The sequence below is a fragment of the Colobus angolensis genome, unplaced genomic scaffold, assembly GCF_000951035.1.
Source record: "Colobus angolensis palliatus isolate OR3802 unplaced genomic scaffold, Cang.pa_1.0 Scaffold145, whole genome shotgun sequence".
Lineage (NCBI taxonomy): Eukaryota > Metazoa > Chordata > Mammalia > Primates > Cercopithecidae > Colobus > Colobus angolensis.
This window is the reverse complement of record NW_012114544.1, coordinates 4,007,907-4,031,574: the sequence shown is the minus strand read 5'-3', so window position 1 is coordinate 4,031,574 and position 23,668 is coordinate 4,007,907. Positions and strand designations below refer to the sequence as shown.

Genomic DNA, 23,668 nt, shown 5'->3' with positions numbered 1-23,668 from the left:
AATTTATATGTAAAATATGGTATAGTGATCTCTAAATATAAAAATTATATATAGATATAGAAATTACATGTTAAATACAATTGATATTACACATATAATTGTATATATATGTATATATACACACATACATACACGCACACACATACACAGTACATATAATTTCTGTAGTTAGAGATCACTATACCATATTTTCTGAAGAATAATTTGGTGGTATATGTCTATATATCTATATCTATATGTATATGTTATGTGAGAGTTTTACTTTTTCAAAATTATGCAATTGACTCAAAAATTAAATATCAAATCTGCAGAGATAGTGATCTATATATCCAAAAAAAGTGGTTTATTTAGACATTTTTCAAATGAAAAACTACAGGAGAAACTCAGTTGAACCTATTTTTTCAAGTTTTAAAATAATTTGCCATATCAATGAATTAATATAAGATACATAATATAATACAAAGATTGATGGAAGTAGGTATTGATATGATGGTATATTAACAACAGCTTTAACTTTCTTCATATACAGAAAAAAAAAAAAAGAAAAAATATAGACTTTAAACTCCTCCTTCTTCCCTGTCATTCTCCATAAAACCCACACATACCCACAAAATATATATCAACAACAAAAAAATAATCCAAGGTGAGCATTCCATTTCAAACTATAAAGGAGGATTGGACCATTAAATTGTATAATTGGAATTACAGTAAAGTCCTACGCATTGTTATTTTCTATTCATTATTAGTATGAATAATGAATTCTCTTCATCAACAGAAATTTAAATTTCATTTTGATGTTTGGAATTCTTTATCTTCCTTTAACTGCTGTTCACAGGACTCAATCAAGGATATCTCTTTGCAGTGATGTTACCAATATATATTTCATAGTTTAGTGGAAAATTCTAAAATAACCAATACATCATTTTACTCAGGATTTGGAAGCTAACAAAACATGGCTACAAATGAGTAATTAAGAAAACAAATTATCAAATCATATCCCTAAATGTTTCTTTAAGTTCCCCAGAGAGTTCCCCTACAATTGACTTCTTGTGTATGAGTAATAAAAACCAAAATTTGTGTTTACTTCACTGACCCTGAAAACAAAAACTCTTATAATCTTTGTTTTGAAAGTATTATAGACACTTGGTTTTATGGAAACATTCTTCAATATTTCAGATCTGGGAGGTACAATAATGCTATCTTTAATAGTAGGTTTTTCTCAACAATGTTGGTTTAGGACAATACTTTTCTATCTTGAACATGGATAAGAATCACTTGGAAGGAGGTGAAGTTCTGATGGAATCATGCCTGTCAAATGAGATCTTAAAGCAGATGCCCAAATAAAAGAGTATATTATATTTTATCTAAATCTTAAGTGGGTAACATTTTATGCAATTGAAATGAATGGAATATTTTCCTCTTGTTTAGTTGTATCTGTTTATATTTTTCTTTGATGAATGATTGGTCATGAGGCCTCTTGCCACACTCCAGAAATACGTGTGCAGCTGCTTTTAAGAACTATGTGTCTGGTCACTTATTTCTCTAAAATTATCTCATTGCCTGGCAATCAGTCTTCTCTTGTATACTTGTCCTAGTACATTATGTACATGGGAAATGTAAACAAATGTGAAGGAGGACCAGAAAAATTAGGTAATATATTAAAAAAATATATTGTGCATTTTAGCTTCACATGTTTAACTTTTTTTAAGAAAAAAGTTGCATGAATGGAAAAAAAAATCTGTATACAGTATCTGTAAAAACTGTCTTATCTGTTTCAATCCCTTGCTCATACCCCATGTAATCTAGAACTAAATATGGTGCGTGGCCATATTTAAACACCCGAGAGTTAAGCAGTTCAGACTTTGATTTGAAGCACCTCATCCTTCTTTCAATGCGAACGCTATCATATGGCATTCTTGCTGAGGATTTTGTCTAACCATATGTTGTCATGAATTAACTCTGCCGCCTTTCTTAAGGATCAAAACCAGTTTGATTTAGGAATCTTCCCCTTTCCAAATGAAATAGAGATGCAGTACTTACTTTCCTTGGTGTTTGTAGATATTGCCTTGTGTATTCCACTTAAAACCGTAATCTAGTTTGTAAAAGAGATGGTGATGCACGTAAATAAAGCATCAGTGACACTCTAAAAAAAAAAGAAAAATACGATTGCTAGCCTAGACTGTGAGTTTCTAATTGACTAGATCTAGAATAGGGCCCATAAATTTGCAAACATTGAGGACCACTGGTTTAGAATATGTGTCCATTAATTTATCAGCTGAAATTACATATATATATATGTGTATGTATATATAAAACTAATGAAAAACAACTTGTGCTGATTTGAACTGTGTTTATGTCTCCAAAAAGTCAGTTTCAGAAAATGTCAACATATGGTTCCATATACTCATATTTAAAATAGCAAATTTTATTTCTAGTAGCAACGTTATGATATTAATGCCTCTTGCTTAAAATGAAGTAAAACTGTGAATGTTAGCAATGCTATTTCACTGAGAAGTAAGAAAGTAAGAATTATTTTAGAGGAGTAAATTGCCAGTTTTTAACTTTCTGTGCATTTTTTGGCTTCAAATAAAATCTTAACAACAATAGTCTCCTTGGGCTTTTCATTGATATCTTTTAAAGTAATTCAGAGGCTGAGGAATGCAGAAGTTAATCACTTTGACTAATTTGTAATTAGCTTTATCTGTATTCCAGAGGAAATGATCAATATTACCATTTGAAGAGGCCAGTCTTAGATCCAGCGACACTTCTAGAACATCCGCAGTTAATTTTTGACATTCAGTGCCTGTTCCTCACTGGAAAAGCTAAAATTCTCGTATTCAGTCACAATTTATTAGAAAAAAGATTTTTTTAAATAGAGAAAATAAACATTATTTCTTTTTAACTTTTTTAAAAAATTGGATGAAAAAAGTGTTTAAAATTACGTAAGTCAGTTATTATTATTAAAATTATTACTAATTCAGTGAAAGATAATTCCTGTCATATGTGTTCAATTTTAAGAAAATAAAAAAAGTTCCCTTGCAGATTAGTTTTCTAACACATTTGACATACTTAAAGTAGAGCTGAAATGTTTTGAAATGTGAAATCAATTTATCTTTAAACAACTTTTAATTTGATTTTTCTGGCAATTCAGAACATCTGTTTTGGGATCTGGTTATATCAAACACTATTTCAGATGAGCAAAACATCAGAAAAACAAGAGAATTTCATTTCTGGGGAAGGGGTGTATATTTTAGTAAGAAAAAGAAATTCAACTTAGGACAATATACTTCCCCGATTCTTCAACATGGAGTATGAGATCCCATAAATAGACTCTTGTTGACCATCTCTATTTTATTTTATTATTTATTTTACTTTAGTTTCATTTTTCAATGTTCATTTTCCTTAAATGACCCCCATCACTCTGCAGGCAGGTAGGCGTTGGCAAGAGATGTTCACTTGACAATATCGCTCTTTGCCCATATTCTGGAAGGTCTCCTTCCAGGAAAAGTATGCTCCAACCAGGCTCCCCGCTGTCAGGAGCCGGTTTTGGCCATGTGCATGACTGTTAGTCCATCTGCCAATCTGGACTCAGTAGAAAGGCAAGCTCCCGGCCTCAGAAGTCGCAGGCTCCAGAAATAGAGCTGCTGTTGTTGGTTCCAAAGAGGACGGCACTGGAAAAGGTATCTTCCTCAGCTTGTCCAGTCTCTTGAACATTCCAGTGATGAGATTGCAAGTCATAAAAGTCTGAGTGAGTTCTTTAGGGAAGAGATATTTTGATTACCACAGGGACCAATCATCCTTATCAAAGTGCTCCCAGAAATAGGGCAGCGCCACAAAGCGTGTGTCCTCGTTGGAGTGCTTGCGCTTAAATTCATTCAAAACAAATGTATTCCTGAGAAAGTGAGAGAAGTCTTTGATCTTGGGCTCAGCAGCCAGCACCTGCTCACGCTCGTCCATCTCCTCCTCAGGAGCAGGGGCAGCCGCCTTTTCCTCCTCCTTCCGCTCAGCCTGGGGCTACTGCTTCCTTTCCCGTGAACCTTTCCCTTTCCACGGGGTGTCTTTTTCAGCCTGGCTTTCTGCAAGCTCTTTAGCATCAAACTGAGCCATGTTCTCAGACAGTTTCACCTTCCCTAAGACAGTCCGGAATTGGGGCTGGTTAATGAAGTTGAGGAACCAGCGTTGGTATTGGGAAAGACCTGGCAGAAAGAAGGCTCCAGGACCTGTTTATAGAGCCACAACAGAGTGCAGACAACTGCGATGTCAGCCAGACGAAGAGTCCTCGGCTTCAAGTGAGCATCCAGCAGCCCCCAGAATTCACCTCACCTCCGACTTTGCATACTCAGTAGCCGGTTTGTTGTAGTGCATGATGCCCAAGGTGGGGAACACCGAGGTATTTGCTGGGGGCACTGCGTTGCTATCAGCAGAACTCACCCACTGCACCACCTGGACTGCTGTCTATGGAGTACTTTCTCACCATTCCTCATTGCTGACATAGTAGGCAATGACATTGCTTTCAAACACACAAAATCCGTCGTCACTCTCAAACGCTGGAAACTTGCCGGCAGGAAATTTGTGAATAAATTCAGGGGTGCTATTGGTTTGGTCAGAGTGGAAGTGAGGTAGTACAGAAAGCACGCAGACCTGAGCCCCGCTGTACTGAACAGCAATGGGGACCTTAGTTTTCAGGGTATGTCCCAGCTACTATGATGATTTCCAATTTAATATTTTAGTATTCGGATAATTTTGAATTTATAGCAAATATACAATATAAAAATATAAACATATAATATATAAAAATATGTAACATAGAACAGTCTATAGAGCTTTCTGGCATCATATAGAACTCCAAATAGAAAATCAGTGAATGAAAATATTTCTATAAAGATGGAAAACTCTGCTGTAGTAAAATGTCAATGCCCTAAAAATTAATTATGTCTTTCATAATCAGGTGATGATTTAATCATGATGATTCTGTTGCATATTTCTACAGGAAAGCACATTAGATATATGAGTGGTATAACTTCTGAAATCCCCACATATTCAACCTGTACCCCAAAGCCTTATTTATATCTTCAGTTCCTCTATATATTCACAACTCTACTCTTCTATCATTTTCTTTAATCTGATTACTGTTGTGGTCAGTGACTGCCTGAGGCCCGTGCAAGGGCAGTTAAAGAATTTACCAAGACAGTAGTAATGAGTTTAGAAAGGCAGATTTATTAGAGAAAGGAGGAGATGCATTGCAAGAAAGCAGTGGGCAGTACAGCAGAAAGGCTGTCTGCAACAAAGCAGGGACTTGATGAGTATTTTAAAGGGTCGTTGCTGGAGCTGAATGCTTGAAACAGGATATTTGGGTGCCGGTGGGCAGTGAGCTGAGTGCTTGGGTTTGATGTTTGGGTGAAAGTGAGCCATCTGCAGTTGGCCCAGTGTCTTAAACATTCACTCCCGTCTAACGCTGTTTCTTTCCTGCCAGCTAAGCCCATTTATTACTTTTCTTTTAACTCTTTTGGGTTCCACATTCCCCTACCCTCTCTGACAGAATAACAAGGACAAATCTTAGGTATTAGGACAGAGGTCTCATCTTCCAACTACTTTCTGCTGCCCTGGGGCATAAAGCTGACTCTACCTACAGTTATTGGTGGGTAGAGGGACCTCATGGACCACTGTCTCAGGTTATGGGACTTAAAAGGTTGAGCACACCTGGAAGATGGGTCTTGGGAGAGAGAGCATGTTTCTATGGAACTGATGTCTAGCAGAGTCTAAAGGAGACTCTGGGATCTCTGGGGACAATTCACTGATACCCTTGCATCATCAGAAGCTTGGTATGAAACTGCTACACTGTGGAAAAAAACAAATTTAACCAGTAAGTTAGAGAGACAAGTACTGGAGAGAAATAGCAGTATAGATGCAATTGGTCCCGGCAGAGGGATCTCATAGAGCCTCCTAGAACCTTCTTTAAGAAATTAGGTATTTTAAAGTGGTTTTCTTCATAATCAAGTGGCCTGTTCCTGTACTTCCCTTGATTTTTGCTGGACATTTCCTGATTGATTTACACAGAAACAACATGCTTCCTGAAGAAAAAAGCATGTCCTTCCCTGGGCTTCTGCGAGTAGATTAAGGGCTCATCTATTTTGTAGGACTACTCCAGCAGGGGGATTGATTTGTTGATTCATTTTGTTTAATGTTTCTCTGATTGTGTCCAGGAATTTTGCAAATTCTTGGGGAAAGAGGAGATAAGGACAACATCTGTAATTCCTGCCACTGCAGCACCAGTTATACTTAAGCTGGCAAGAAAGGAAATTCATCTCAATATATGGGAGACTATTGGAGGCCTAGCATTGGCATTAGTTCAGTTAAGTTAGCAGTGTAGAGTTGGGAGGTAGAGTTACATATCCTAGAGAACAAGCAGGGATACATAAGCATTAGTCACACAAATAAAGTATAATCCTGATTTTCAGAGCAGTACTGTGTTAACTGAGATATGGTCCACAATGGTGGGAATTTGGTCAGATTTCAGGGTGAGAGATAGTGTAATTTGTTAAGGAATCTTTTTATGACTTGTTTGGCTCTTTCTACTTTTCCCGGAGATTGTGGGTGCCAGGATATATGTAAGTAATATTTAATTTGAAGAGCTTCATTTACTCCCTGTGTTATCTGAGAAATAAAAGTGGGGCCATTGTCTGACTGTAGGGAACAAGGGAGCCCAAAATGGGGAGGTATCTGGTCCAAAAGGGCCATGATGACTTTGAAGGCCCCGTCGTTTTTGTGGGAAAGGCTTTTATTCATCCAGTAGCAGTATCTACAAAGACTAGCAAGTAAGCGTGTGTATAAAATCTAGCTGCCAGTCCTGCCCTGGCAGAGTCCCTCATCTCTGAAGGGGTTTAAGGAGAGGGGCAGGTTTGTGGGCTCCTCTCCGTTAGACTGAAGCAGGGCGTTATTAGGAAAGATTTGGAGGGTGGACAGGTCTTTAACAAGAGTGTGTCCAAACAAGTGTGGGTTATCCCTAAATCCCTGGGGAAGGACTCTCCAGGTTAACTGTAGAGAAACATGGGTGGAGGGGTTTTCCCATTCAAAAGCAAATAAGAATTGGCAGTCTGAATGTATTGGAATGCAAAATAAGGCATTTTTAAAATCTAATACTGTGAACCACGAAGTGCCAGAGAGAATTTACCCTTAAAGGGTGTAGGAATTGGAAACGACTGAGGTATATAGGGATTACTGCCTCACTGATGGCCCTTAGGTCTTGTACCATTCTATATGTGCTATCTGAGTTTTTAACAGCTACCATCAGGGTTCTATGGCCACTTGCAAAGACTTAATAACCCCATGACCAATAATTTTTCTATTAGAGTCTGTAGGCCCATTTGGGCTTCAAGATTTAAGGCATGTTATGGGATCCTAGGGAAAATATTAGGTATTCAGATGAATATTTACAGAGTCTTCAAACAAAGAACTTTCTGCAGTGGAGATATTCCATACCTCTGGAGGAACTTGTAAAATGGAGGATTTTAGGACCTTGGGGCTTTTGGTGAGAGGAGCTAGCAATGCCAATATTGGGCAGACATGCTCAGGGAATTTAAAGCTAGTTTGGAGTTTGTCGTTGTGTCCCAAGTAATGGGATAGGACAGTAGCTTGGTAGAAACTGGAAAGACTGAGTGAAAACATTTTTCCCCAGGGTGCATACTATGGGGAGATAAAGCATCACTGCTGTGGCCTGCCATCTATGCTGGCGAGAAGGATCAAAGACAGAAAGATAAGCCCAGAAAAATTAATTAGGGCTGAATAATTAGCTCCTGTGTCAAATAAAGACTCAATCTTATTTCCTGCTCTATTTAGGGTTACCGGAGGCTCAGCCATAGAATGGTAAATACAGGGGCCTGAATGGTCTCTGAGCCCCATCAGTCATCTCTTTCTGCTTTCTCTGTTCCATCAGCTTCCTCATAGCTGAGGAACAGAGTTAGGGGCATTTGCCATTGCTGTTCTCCCAAACTGGCTCCCAAAACTGGGTTGCTGGTTGTGGGATGACCCTCCTATATGAGGAAGAGAGAGGTAATCCATTTCTATTGTCCCACTTATTTGCAGTAAGTAAGAGATAATTGAGGAGGGTTTTGACAGTTCTGGCTGATATTCCCTGGCTGATTACAGCAATAGCAGATAGTGAGCTCCTTTGTGCCCATAAGGCTCCATGCTGATGGCTGGCCGGGGGCCCTTAGTACGGGCAGAGAGTTTGCAATGGCAGCAGCCAGGTAGTGAGTCTGCCACTTATCTCTTTCTCAATCCTTCCTATCCCATTCAGACTGTGATATTTCCTCCCATTATTAAAGAGCTTCAAGGCCATGTCCAGCAAGACGGTGAATGGTGTTTGTGGTCTTTGGTCTAGTTTCTGGAGTTTGTGTCCAATATTTGGAGACATCTGGCTAATAAAACAAACGAACAAACAAAAAACAGCCAAAATAGCTAGGTTTTCTGGGCTTTTGGGGTCCACATTAGTATATTTTCTCTTGGCTCCAGCCAGCTTGGAATAAAATAGAGCTAGGTTTTCATTTGACCCCTATGTTACCTCTCTTAACTTGGCTTAGTTGACCAGTTTTATGGCAGCCTTTTTCATGCCTTCAATTAAACAAGTAATTATATGATTATGGCATTCCCTGCCAGTGTTTCCCTCTTGGTAGGTCCATCTAGAATCAACATCAGGAACTCTGTTCTCCCTGGGGGAGAATCCTAAGGGCTCTGGACATGAACTTCATCTTTCCACCATTGAGCTAGAGACAAAATGTGGGACCTTTCCTCATGAGTACAACAGGTGGTAAAGACAATATAAATGTCCAGACGAATGAAATCAGAGGAAACAAAATGTACTCTGAATTCTTTTACGAAGTGAGAAGGGTCCTGGCCTTGGTCCAAAGGGAGCCAAGTTTAGCTTGTATCTGATAGAAGTCCAAAATGGGAAAGGAACATGGACTCTGATGGTTTTTAGAAATGGTTTGCCACTTCTCAGAGTAGCAAAACTTTTCCTGGAGCTGAAGTGGGATAATAAATGGCTCCCTATCTGGTATGTGAGGGGAGAAAAAGGTTCAAGGTAGGGGAGAGGCAGAGAGAAGGAGGTGGAAGGTGGAATGGAAGGAGGGGAAGGCATTGGAGTAGATACATTGTTGGGGAGGAGAAAGGGGAGGAAGGTGGGGAGGATCTTGACAATGGGAGTATGAAAGAGGGTTCATCTAAAATGTCTGGAGTCAGGAGGAGGAGGTAAGAACTTTGCTAGGCACATTCAACAGTTTCCTTGAAGGTCTGGGTCCCAACCCCAGGGACATAAAAGCCTGGATATAAGGAACCTCAGGCCATTTGGAGGAATTTTGACAACACAGATTAAGGTGAAAAAGAGTATTAAAATCCAAAGTCCTATTCAGAGTCTAGGTTAATTGATCTGAGAGTTTATCAACAGGCCAAACGACATTACACAAGAAAATTAGGCAATTCTTCTCGAGAGTCTGAGAGTGAACTTTGTCCCAATGTTTTAGGATGCAACCCAGAGGTGAGTCTGAAGGAATACACAAAGTTTGCTCTATGCTGGGACTGGAAAATGATGAGCCACTGGAGGCTGATGTCTGCTGGGGCATGAAGTGCACTTTTTCTAAAGGTGTCCTGACAGGGGAAAGGATACCACTTAAGTCTACTGGGGTAGTTCTGAGATGTCCTTCCTAGAGGTGTATTGCACCTATTTGGAAAGACCTCCCGGCACTGGGGACAATACTACTGGGGCCTTGCACTAGATGGCCTGTCCAGGTCACAGGTATGAAGGTGAAGGGAGAACTCAGCCTGGAACCAGCCCCAGGAGAAAGGATGGGAATGGGGAGACTCATCACTCTGAGGCCACTGGAGATCACCTGATTTGGGAACATTTGGAGCCGGAGGTCTGGCTGCCTTTATGTGAGAATTAGAGTAAGAGGAAGAGATGGTTTATGTCACTCAAAATGTATGTGGATTTGCCCTAGAAGAGCTGCTGCTGATAATTCTGCAACATGCAGGGATTGGAGACCTCTGACCAGAAAGGATAGGAGACAACCTTTCTCCCTCTGGACAAGGCAGCCAGACGTTTGCCCTGTGGCCTTCTAGCAACACCAGGGAGCTGCCTTGGTCAGATGTCACTAGTTACCAGAGCGCTACTAGATGTTGGCTGCTGGAAGTCTGAAAAAAGAAAATGAACTTAGGTCCCTCACCTGAGTGGATGGCGGTAGTCAGACACTTCCATGCAGACAACTTTCAGTTTCACCAGAGTATAGCCCTGGCCATAGACTGTCAGTTGTTTCCATCTTGGGTGCTGTCCACAGAGGGTCCTGAGTTGGAAGACAGAAAGGAAGAGGGGAGAGAGTCACAAAATGTCATGGTCAATGACTGCCTGAGGCCAGCATGGGTGGTGAAAGAATTTACCAAGACAGTCATAAGTTTAGAAAGGCAGATATATTAAAGAAAGGGGAGATATATTGCAAGAGAGCAATGGGCCAAACAGCAGAGGGAAGGCTGTCTGCGATGAAGTGGAGACTAGAGGGGTTTTTAAATGGTCATGCTGCTTGGGCTAAATGCTGGAAACCGGATGCTTGGGTACAAGCATGTGGGGGATCAGTTAGAGTGGTGGGAGAAGCTATAGGGAAAGGAGCAGGCCTTCTGAAAGGTTGGAAGGCTCTGCATAACTTTGGGGGAGAATAAGCTGAAGGCAGCTGTTCTCTTACCCTGAGGCAGAGGGCGAGGAATAGGTACAAGGGAGTGTAGGGGGATTTATCTTAAATGGCTTGTTTACTTTTGTTGTCCAGAAACTGACCTTTGATCATCCATGTGTGTGACTGCTCCCTGAAAGGGGCAACAATATTAATTACCCACAGATTGTGTTTGCTCCAGGGTTTCAGCATTATATGTGTACTGAATAAAAGCAAGCAGCTCAAGCTGTTCGAGGCTGCCCTTTTCTTCAGCCACTAGCAGCCCCATAGCTACTCTTACACTGCATACCTGTGTCTGAGTACTCCTTCCATCCTTCTCTCGGCCAGAGTCTGTAGGATGGACCCGGCATAGGTTTGGGTTTAATGTTTGGTTGCAAGTGAGCCATTTAGAGCTGGCCCAGTTTCTCAGAACATTTGCTGTCCTCTATCCCTATTTCTGTTCCTGCGAGCTAAGCCCATTGTTAATTTTCTTTTAAACCTTAGGATGCCATAGTTATTAATAATTTAATCAAAGAGCTAATTTGTTTGTTATCATTAACAATATAAATAAATGCTAAGTGATAAAGCACTAAAAATTCTTTGAAAACTTCAAATACAGAACAAAATGGTCTGTCTTTATACAATGATACTTCCACTATGTTGACTAAAACAGTTTCCTCAGCCATCAGACAAATCTAGAACTGATATATCCACTTGTTGAACGTTAGGCCATGGTACAGTTGGGTTGGTAATACATTTGTTTTGTGTAAAATTTCCCTCAGAAGCTTTTTCTGAGCCAGTGGATGGGCCTTTTTAAATGTAGAAATTGACAGAGCCACTGTTTTCCTGATCAGATGTGCCTTCATTATATTTCTTTCCTAGTGAATCCTTAGATACAATGTAACTTTTGTCTCATATCCTTTGCATTGCTGGGATTAGACTTTTTTTTTCTGTTTTGAGGAATCTGTGTACTTTACTCAAGGCTGAAGTTGATATCTAGTTAATTGACACCACCTTACAGGATAGCGGTCAGGGCCTCACCTTCTATCCACTGATCAATATTGCCTTTCCATCCATCAAAATATATCCTTAAGAGACAATGAATAATTCAAGTTGCTGTGGCCATGCGTGCTAAATGTGGCTTCATAAAATCTGCTCCTTTATTATCATTTCTGTATGTTATCTCTGATTTATAACTTACTTTTTGAAACAGTTTTACTGGTTAAGTAATGGATTCAGTTTCTCTAAAGTTTTCAAAACACTCAAAAGGAAGTTTTGTATAACTTCTGGGTGGAGTAATTTTAATTACGTTAGTATCATAGAAGCCAAGAGATAAAATATAAGGGCAAAGTGCATAATAACAATGCCAATCAGATTATTGATCTCAATCATTAGAAGTCCATCAGCCAGCACCTTTCTAATAGTGCAACACGTATTACGGATTTAATGAGTCTATATTTTCCAATATCCTTTATTGTTCGACCCATTCTTCACTCTGGTCTACTCCTTATATCTTACCAAATAAATGTATAAAAATGTCTAGCCTCTTTCTTCATAAAAACAGATATGTTGAATCTATGACTTATACCTCAAATCAACCAAAATGATGAGTTAATGGGCCTCCCGTGTGGTTCCACTGTTATCTTTGTTTTATATTTTGCATGAGTGTAAATCTTTCTCCAATTATAGTTTTTGCCATTGCTACTCATGTTTGACATATTGCATCTTGTCAGCCACTTCTACTGTCATTCAAAGATTAAAGTCCTATGCACTTTTGGAAAACTTTTTGAAATATTAGGCAGAAGCATTTGGTATCTTATATAGTTTGGATATTTTCCTCCTCCAAATCGCATGTTGAAATGTGATCCCCAATATTGGAGGTGGGGCCTGGTGGGAGGTATTTGAATCAAGAGGTTGGCTCCCTCATGAATGGCTTGGTGCCGCCCTTGTGGTAATTAGTTCTCTGTAGTGAGATTTTATTCTTTTAGTTACCAGGAGATTTAACTCTTAAAGAGTTTGACACCTCCTGCCTCTCTCTCTTGCTCCCTCTCTCACCATGTGACACAACTGCCCCCCTTTCATCTTCTGCCATGAGTATAAGCTTCCTGAGGCCTCACCAGAAACTAAACCAATGCTGATGCCATGCTTATACAGCCTGCGGAACCATAAGCCAAATAAATTTATTTTCCTTATAAATTACCCAGCCTCTGATATTCCTTTACACATTAAGTTATTCCACTAGGAAAGCTTTCTAACTTGTATACTCATGTTGAATACTTTTAGGGTGGACAAGTTGTTCCTCACTGTCAATTCATAAACCAGTGTGATGAAAGGAGCACATATATTGCATCAGAAAACTGGACTGCACTTAATTTTCAAAAATTCATATCTTAAGAGGGTGTTACAATTTGCAAATGTCTTATTTCCAGAAGTCCAGAAGACTATGGTAGGTTGACTTCAGTCTTCATAGGAACATATAACATCACACTTTCTGAGCACATCCTATGAGTGCATGCTTAAAGCCAGTAATAAGCTTCAGAAAGCTACTGCTAATAATGTTGTTACCTCAGCTGAAACTTCCATGGAGTCTGCTGCTGCTTTAGTCTTCTCTTGATTCTGCAAAGTGGCATGATCCCGAGCATATGCTTCCAATTTATCAGCTAAATCTGTGTCTGAGGAACTCTTGCTTTTTTGATGGCGGCTTACCTGTTAACTGAAGTCAGGCCAAAACTCTTTGGAATTTGATGAATATACTCTTGAACATGAAACACTGCAAGAATATTTTGTTTTAGAGTAGAAAACATCCTGTAAACCAACTATTTCATGCATAGTGCCAGCAGCATTGCCAGATTTGCCATCTGTATAGCAAAAGTTTGTCTATTCATGTTTTATAATTAGAAGATTAAAAGGTAAAGGAGTGACTTCTCACTTTCTTTCACCAGAGCCTGAGCTATGACTTGGGTCCTCACTATAGCCACCATGTAATTGTTATCCCTCCTAAGTGAATCTCTTCAGTTCAGATCCTTTCAGTTATTTGTCAAGACTGGAGAGATGGTTGCTTTAGGTGAAAGTTTTAATTTACATGACCTTTAATATCCTTATGACTCAAATCCTTTATGATTTCCAACAGAACCTCAAGGACAGTTTGTCCATGCTTCCAGGACCACCAAGTCCTTTTTCTACCCCAAGGCTGACTTCTCAGGAAGGCACAACTCCAGTAAAGCTCTGCTGGATCCTTCTCCATTCTTTTTACTTTAAAAACAGTTTAATCACATGGATATGCTATTTATATTAGAAAGTTATTGCATTAGTTATCTTCTGATATATAAAAATTTACCCTAAAACTTAGCTTAAAAAACATTCATTATCTCACACAGATTCTGCAGGTCAGGAACTTGGAAGAAGCTTAGCTACCTGTCTCTAGCAGTAGATCTCTTATAAAGCTGCAAACAAGCTATCTGCTGGAGCTGCAGTTATCAAAGGGCTTAACTAGACTCATGGTATCTACTTCCAAGCCCTCACATGTAGCTACTGGCAGTAGGCCTCAGTTCCTACTGATATATAAGCCTCGAAGATATAGTTATTTTGCATATATGGATATAAATGTGATGACATGAAAATATTAATAAAGTTGATGTGGAGAGAAATTGATCAATTTTGTTTTGACAATGTTAAGTTTCAGGTAACCATGAAGAACTCAGTTATACTAGATATTTGGAGATTCAACACTGTTTTACTTGGGAGAATTCAGAGATTGGGATGAAGATTTGGTATTTTTATAGTTATAAACTATGCAGGGCAGGGAATATAATCTCAAAACAAGAGGTGGAAACTGAATAGTACAGGAACAGAAAAAAATATATATAAGCAAAAAGAAAAAAAAAGACCTTTCATGAATGAAAGGAAAAAAAATAAATTATTGCATTATGGCTCATGAAGTTATGGGAAGAAAGTGAGTTCCAAGAACAGGTTCAAAAACATCAAGAAGATGAACACACACACACACACACACACACACACACACACACGCAGCCTCAAATTAGAAAACTGGTTCCTTCTCAAGCCACGATTTTGTGATTTCAGTACTATTCACCTCCAGCATCATGGGTTCCCCACAATACTATTAACTGGGATTAATTTTTATGAGGCTTTTACTACCAGCTTTTTAAAAACTAATTTATCCAAATTTTTAGAGCATTAACCAGCAAACTTAATCAGACACCGGACCGTGTAGTGTTCACCTTCTGTCAGCATGTCTTTACCTATAAAGTTGATTGACATGATTCCAAATGGAAGAAGGTATGGGAAACTGAATATAAAGGAAAAACATTTGACTGTAGATTCAAAACATATGAGAGGAGAAAATACCTGAATAAATATACTCCTGCTTAACATTTATTGAAACAAGCTAAGATACTAACAACATTTTTATTTAAATGTCATGTGTCTTTTTATGCTATATTACAAGAAACTGCTATTTACTTGATCATTTTCTTACACAAAGTCACCTTGCAGAGGCATGTCATGAAATTCTCTCTCCTTCCGCCCATGATACCAGTTAGTGGTAGAGTGTCTCAATCACCCACTTCTCCTCACACCCAGACTCTCAGGAGATTACAGCTTTGGGAGGATGGGGTGAGGAATTCCAGTCCAGGAAAGGGACTAGGGATCTAAGCAGTTGAGGCCGCCTCAGCTGGAGAAGGTGCAAATGAGATAGTAAGTCATCCAATATCTCAAGCTAACCAGATATCTCAGATGTGTCAGAGTACATTACCCCAAACGTGGCCATGTGCATGTGAATGGAAAGGGGTGAAGAGAGGAAATACAAGAAACAGTGCAGTGAGGGTAAGCTAGCACTGCAGCAGCTTGCTTGATGGCAGAGCCAGGACATTACATGGCACTACAATCCAGGGGACCCAAGTGAGAGCAAAAAAGAGGATGGGAATTGTGAAAACCTCAAAGGATTTCCATCAACCCCTCACCCGCAACAGCATCCCCTCCCTTTAGGCCAGGATTCAAAGGGCTGTGACTCCAGCCTTCTATTTACTGCTTTATTTTCCTGAAATTGATGTGGCTGTAGGGAAAAGTTATTTACAAATCGTAACAGCAACAGTAAACTGGATCAATTAGGAGTTAAAATCCTGATTCAGCCTCTCATTAGCAGCGTGACTGGGATAGGCTCTTGACTTCTAAATCTTAGTTTCCTCAACTGCAATACATAAGGTTGATCCTATACGTAACTATCTTTTGGAATTGCAAAATGTAAGTGAAATAATTGCCTTTTATTGAATAATATCTAAGTGCTTTATAAGCCTCATCATATATTAATCTGTGCAACACCCCATGAGTGGGTTGTTTACAGAGGGTGGAACTAATAGAGAAGATGGCTAAGATTTCTGATACTACAAAACTAGAAAGTTACAGAGCTGCTCTCAAACTCAGGTATGCTTAGTTTTGAAGTAAATATTTTTGACTCCTGCCTGGCAAAAGGTAAACATTTAAATATTTCCTGGTATCATTATTAATATTAAAAATGAAAACTGGAAAAATACAAAATGACTAATGATAAAAATAATTACTATTATCACTGTTCTAATAACAATACATATTTATTGAGTACCAGTATGTGATCACAACCTTTGCATATATCATGCCATTCAATTGTGAAACATCTTTTATTTATTTATTTTTTTTGAGATAGAGTCTCTTACTCTGACACCAGGCCGGAGTGCAGTGGCACAATCTCTGCTCATTGCAACCTCTGCCTCCCAGGTTCAAGCGATTCTCCTGCCCTAGCCTTCTGAGTAGCTGGGACTACAGGTGTGCGCAACCACACCCAGTTAATTTTCGTATTTTTAGTGGAGACAGGGTTTCACCGTGTTGGCCAGGATAGTCTCAATCTGTTGACCTCGTGATTCGCCTGCCCCAGCCTCCCAAAGTGCTGGGATTCCAGGCATGAGGCACCGCGCACGGTCATGAAACGTCTTTATGAGACTAGAGCCATTATGATTCCATGTTCAAATATGAGTATACTGAGGTACAGAATGTTGCAATAATTTGCTCATGATCACATAAGTAGTAAATGGAGGAGTGAAAATCCAGACCATGCCAGTGTGACTGGAGAATCTGCAGTGAGCACTCATCTATACTGCCTGTCCCTACTTAATCCAACTTCTCTTTCTTAACCACGTTCTTATTTTTTTGTTTCTGTGTGTGTGTGAGTGCATGGGTATGCATTTCATTTGTAGTATTCATATTAAAATATTCAAAAGTTGTATTCATAATGTATTTCACATTTTATGCTGCTTTTTTCTTCCAGCGTTGTCTCATAAGTTTTTCTTATATTCTTTTTCAATTGCCTTAATTATATTTATTTTATTCATGAATAACATTATATACAGTAATGTTCTAAAATTGTGGAGGTATTCGTCTATGATTGGACACTTTATTTAGCTTGTATTTGATTTTTGCCTAACATAAATAACTCTACAATTTATTTTTATAGATATGAGCTTTATTTTAGTTATCAAATTATTTCTAAGCTAAATTTTCAGAAGATAAATTATTACATTAAAGTATATGAAACTGTTTGTTATTTCTTATACATAATAACCAATACTTCACTGAACGGTCACCACGTTCTCCAATAATAGCATCAAAAGAGAATATCAAGAAAATAACTGTAAAAACAAGGAATCTCATTTTTGTTTATATATATAGAAAAAGAGAGAGTCCAAATGCTGCTTCAATAGCCACTGGAATGTGTATGGCTTGAGAGTGTGCATCCAGCAGAAATGATGAGTTATGGAGTTCCCACAATCATTTCTGTACCCCGAACCCCAGCAACACATGTACAAGAAAGCTTGCCAAGGCTTTCTTGGATTCAGAGGCCACTGAACAGCACACCTAACCCACCCCAAAGTCAATAGGGAACACTCAATCTTGGGCTCATTAACATTGTGCCATAACCAATAGAGCTAATTTTCCTACTAATACCTCACAGCAGGTACTTAATAAGTTCTAGTTTCCCATCTTTTGCTCAGTCTCATATGCCCACATTCTCTCCTGCTCCTCGGAGTTCCCAATAGCCTCGAACTTCAAACTTTACAAACCATTTTCATTTTCCATAATAACTTCACAAAGATCTGACTCTTTCAAAGATCTTTTCATTTGGAGAATATAGGAAAGGATTTTATCAACATTTTCTGAGCCATTGTATCTCTGGATCTATCAGCTTTTTGTGTCATTCTACCACATCTCTCTGTTTTAAAAAATTATTTTTAAATAATTGTATGTATTTTAGATGTTTAGCATGACTTTTTAATATATATTCATATACATAGTGAAATGATTACTACAGTCATGCAAATCAACATATCCATCTCCTCAAGCAGTTACCATTTTCTTTCTTTTTTGGTGGCGAGAGCACATGAAATCTCCTTTTTTTTTCCTTTTTTTTTTTTTTTTTTTTTTTGAGATGGAGACTCGTTCTGTCGCCCAGGCAGTGGCACGATCTTGGCTCACTGCAAGTTCCACCTCCCAGGTTCATGCCATTCTCCTGCCTCAGCTTCCCGAGTGGCTGAGACTACAAGCGCCCGCCACCACGCCTGGCTAATTTTTTTTTGCATTTTTATTAGAGACGAGGTTTCACCGTGTTAGCCACGATGGTCTCGATCTCCTGCTCTCCGTGATCTGCCCGCCTCGGCCTCCCAAAGTGATGGGATTATAGACGTGAGACACGACGCCCGATCGAAATCTACTTTCTTAGCAAATTTCTAATATGCAATACAGTATTTATTACTGACTGTAGTCATCATGCTGTACATTGAATCTCTAAACTTCATCCTGCTCAACTGCATTTGTGCCCTTTGCCCATCTCTCAGTTTTTTTCTTACCTCCTTGCCTCTGGTAACTACAGTTCTACTCTCACTTCTGTGTCTTTGACTTTTTTAGATTCCACATGTAAGTGGGAATATGCAGTACTTTTTTGTGTGTCTAGCTTATTGCACTTAGCCCAGTGGCCGTCAGGTTCATCAGTGTAATTGCAAATGGCAGAATTTTTTTCATCTCTCTTGAATTTCTGAATTTACAATTGATCCTGAATACTACAGTCTTTGACAACAGTTTATATAGTGAGCATCTGCAATAAGTATGTACATCGACAACTGAGTTTTTGTGTCAGTCTTATAATGGTTATTTTGTGAGGTTTTTTTTTTTTTCCCTTAGTTGAGGCTTTGATCTTTTGGAGCACAAGGAAGCTGTTTTCTTGACTAGACTTTGTGGTCCATTGGTAATATCGTTAATCTAGTTATTTTACTCAGGTTCTCTACAAATAACGTAAAAATACAAAGCATGCTCCTGTGGTGGCATCCGTTTTATTTGGAGCTTTGTGGAAATCATTAAAATATTATTAATGACTAACTTCAATTTATAAATTCTGTCATATTAGTGAAATATGATTACATTTTTTAAAAAAACTAAATATTAAAATAAGCTTCATGTCTTAATATGAGAGCATTGCTTTGAGTTGTTTTCATATTCTAAGGTAAACATAAGTAATGGTTTAAGTGAAAGAAAAAAATATCCCAGAGTGAATGTTATCTGATTAGTCCATTTACAGCTTCTTTTAGACTTTACATATGACAAATTTGCTCACAAAACTATTCTATCTTGTTCATGGCACAGCTATTTTAAAACACCCCATTATCAAAGGATTCATTATTATTATTATTTCAGTTATTTAAGCATTTCTTAAGGCACTATTGTGAGGCTATGGTTTCTTCTAGGTGCTAATGAAACAAGGATAAGACATTGTCCTTCCTGTAGAGGTTTACAGTACAGTAAGAAAAACAAAATATAAGCATATCACCACAGTTCGATGTAACAACTGCTAAGCTGGAGGTATGCACAAAGTGGAAACACTTGTGAAACCTTTATTTGCTTTTGATGACACTAACTAACATTTGCCACTATTTTGTTCAGTGTATGAAATAATGTAGTCTCTCGCTTTTCTATTTTTTATTTTACAAGGTCCTCTTGCTGTTCAAGGTAAGCATATGAGAGTCCATATTAAATGTTTATTTTCCTATAATGATGTTGAGATGATAATATTTACTAACTTTCTTTGAATTACAGCAAAAATAAGAGTTTTTAAAAGGCATTGCTTATTTTGATCTAGCACCTTGACACTTTTATCTGTCCTTACTTTGAAGATGATTCTAAAAGGAAATTTTAAATATACTCGGGTAAAAAGATTTACATAAAAGACTCCAAACTCCCAGCTGAAAGATATATCATTCTATGTAGAAAAACGTGTTTTAAACTTATTCATGCTTTGCCAGACAATGATGACAATACAAACTAGTCTTCCCGAAGGTATACAGAAGTCTCCTTTTGATATGTAATTTGTTACTGCTTAGCAATTCGTTAAGTTTCCAAACAGCTCTTTAACAATGAGTCAAGAGGCAATACTTACATGTATTTGCCCACTTGATAGTTTGTTATCTAAACTGAAAACTTGAGATATTTTGATATATTAAGAATATAGACTTCTAACTGTTAATTCAAATTTCCCTCATCTAATCTATACAAAATAATTTTGATGAAATACTTATTGCTTTCAGAAAGGTAACAATATTGTTCTTACCATATACTTTAAGTGTACACATTTATTAAATATGATAAACCTGCCCTTACACATCAAGCAGATTTGCTAAGTATTAGCCCGTTAGCTCCCTGTTGAAGAAGCTTCTTAGATAGCATTTCCTAAAATGAAAACCCAAACACAGGAAATGAAGATCTTTTAGCTTTACATATTTAACATGTTTTGTTAATGGCCCTTATTTGGAAGTGTGTAATAAGTTTTGGTTTACATGGCTGTTCATTCCACTAAACTATGGCCTCAGTATCGTACATCACACCCTAGTAAACATATTAATCATATTAGTGAATAAACATATGATCATCCTCAGATATTAAAGTAACAAATATAACAAAATTAAATGTAGAAACTTTCTTCATGCCCTATTTATTGCTTTTATGTAAAATGTAGTGTTGAATTGAGAAAAGGGTTTTTAAATGTAATTGGAATAAGAGAAGTCACATTTTTAAAAAAGAAGGAAGAGGATCCCTTAATGCTTACTGTGGTGCCATTAGATTACAAGATAAACCAACAGGCATAAAGAAAGTTTTAGGATTTTTTTCATTAGATTTGCCATGCTCATTAGTCTTTGAGTTAAGACTTTGCTTCTGTCTGTTTTACGAAGATTTAGTTACGGTTTATAGAAGTGAAGAGGAAGTAGGAACTGATGTGGGAAATTGCTTTGCTAAGAACCCTGGTTTATAGTGGTGATAAACATAAGTCAAAGAGTCCAACAATCTTGAAATTGATTTTTATGCAATGAACAGATGGCGAGCCAGATAAAAAATACTTAAAGAGTAAATACTGTAATATGGAGAAATACGCTACTGTGTTAATTGCAAAAGGAAAATATACACTTTTACAACAATTAGTTCTGTAAGAACAAGTATTTATTGATCCTACTATGTGCACAGTACTTTGTTAGTTGCTAGAAATACAGTAATGGTTAAGACAGAGAGTTCTTGTTTTAGAGCCTACAACCTAGATAGGTTTGTGTGGGAGTGGGAGGCTGAATGCAGACAATTAAGCAGATATTTAAAGTAAATATTTTAACTCCTAAAAGGGGGAAGTTGCAAGCTGCCTCGGAAACTACTGTGTGAAAACAATTTTAAATCAAAGAACCAAGGAAGGCTTCTAGGAGGAAAATCTCATAAAATGCATTTCAATTAAATTTTAAAAATAGACAAGATGTCAGGCTTCTACTACCTGTGATTATGTCTAGGAATAAAACTATATACGGCAGATCTCACTTTTTTTCTATTTTTCTCTGTGTTTCAAATTGGTACTGTTTAGTGGAGATAGCTTCCATAAAGGGAAAAATGAATTATAGATTATGACAAAATAACAATAAAAGGGTATAAGTTAACTTAGGTACAAAGATGTTAATGAAAGAATAAAGAACAAGAACTTGTATAGGAAGAATTTCCAACAGATCTAAATTATGTATTGGTTAAATGTGTACACCTATATGCTCATTTTAGGCAGTAGGCCAAGGTGCAACAAGATACTTAGATATAATAGAGTGTTAAAATAACTCTGAGATGGAGAAAATCAAGAAGCCAATTGCCCCTCTTCATAGCTGTTCTCAATCAGCCTCTCAGTCCCTCTCTTTCTCTGTCAACATATTTAGTATCTACTATCCATATGATTCCTTTTCATTCTTCTCTGAAGAGTGAAGTTATGTGCCAATTTTGTTTATTTATTTATAATGGAACTTTTTAAATGATTAATTTTTATGACATATTTGTGATATTTAGTATAGAATAATGTACATGACTTTTTAGAATATTAAAAATTTCCCCAAATACTGGATGTACTTAAAGATCTCAAGGATTAATTTGTACTTCAAATGGTACAACAAACAATATAAACAATAACTTTCCAAATGAGAATTGTATGATGACAAAATATTTTATATCTATACTACATTTGGTGCCTAATATATAGTAGATTCAGCAAATTAGTCTTAATGACTGATGAAACAAATGAATAAATTAAAATATTGCTACATATAGACTAATACTTTCAGCCAGGGACAAAAATTTGCTCCTTTAACTTCAAAATACTCATGAGTCTGTTGTTAACTAGTTCACTCAATAAAATTGATCATAAGGATGTGAGTACACTTATGTTCATTGTCTATAATTATGTAAAAGATGCCTTGTTGTATAGCCCTTAGTATTACTTTTAAAACACTGAAAAGATATTTAGATGGAAACTTTATTTGCTTTTAAATCATAAAAGTATACAAAAAATAATCAACAATTTAATAATTTTAGAAATGTTACTTTATTTGCACATGAAGTAACGAAATTATCTTTGAAACCAGCAAATGGGTGACTCCCTCCTTGTGGTGCATAAAATTCACTTGAGCTACGGTCATGCACTTTATAAGTAAGTGTTTACCTTTTCATCTGATCCTCTGAGAAATGATTGGCTAATATGAATCTCGAAGTCAAGATAGTATCAGTAAAACTAAAAGCAAGAATAAAACACTAACTAGATTAGTGGTTGAAAGAACTCAGAAAAAAGAGGAACCTCAGTTATTTAGCACTTAATAGGTGGTTAAGTTATCATCATAGAGAAGTAAAGCAAATCTTTGGTAAAATTAGAACCCTCATCATTATAAAAATGAAACGGATTTTTATATTACCAAAGAGTGTTATCAAAGGATGCTCATATTTTATTAATTTTGGAAACGCATATAGTCAATACTAATTCTTTAAGGCATTATTAATATTTGGAAACATTGTGATTTACTCTCTCTGTGTATGTAAATATATGTATATATATATATATATGTACATGGTTATTTAGATAACAGATTTTTTTTTTCTAATTTGAAGTGTTCATTTGAGCAATATAGTAATCAAATTCAACAATACTTTGGAGTTGTGTTTTAGATCTAAATTCAAATATTAAACTACACTATTGCAGTATCACACAAGTGTATGAGGAGACTTCAAAAAGTTTGTGGAAAATAAAATTGAAGATAAAAATACAAACATAAACTCTCAACATAAGCTCTATCAAGACACCATTTAAGACACTTGTAAGCAATGATATCAGTTATTAGTCCATCCTTAAAAAACTGAGAGTCTTAGGAATTTAACCATGCCAATGCAGTCTTTTTTATGTTATTAACTGAAGAAAAATAGATGCCTTTCAAAAAATTTTTTTGATTAGGAAACATCAACAAGTCAGAATGAGCCAGATCAGGACTGTAAGGTGAATGCCTAATGATTTTCTACAGAAACTCACAAAATTGCCCTTGTTAGATGAAAGGAATGAGCAGGAGTGCTGTGATGGTGGAGAACTCTTCTCTGGTGAAGCTTTC

General features: G+C 37.2%; 1 pseudogene; it reads right to left on the bottom strand.

The window, feature by feature from the left end:
* Positions 1 to 3,402: 3,402 nt before the first annotated feature.
* Positions 3,403 to 23,668, bottom strand: part of LOC105507208 — a 45,455-nt pseudogene continuing 25,189 nt past the window's right edge.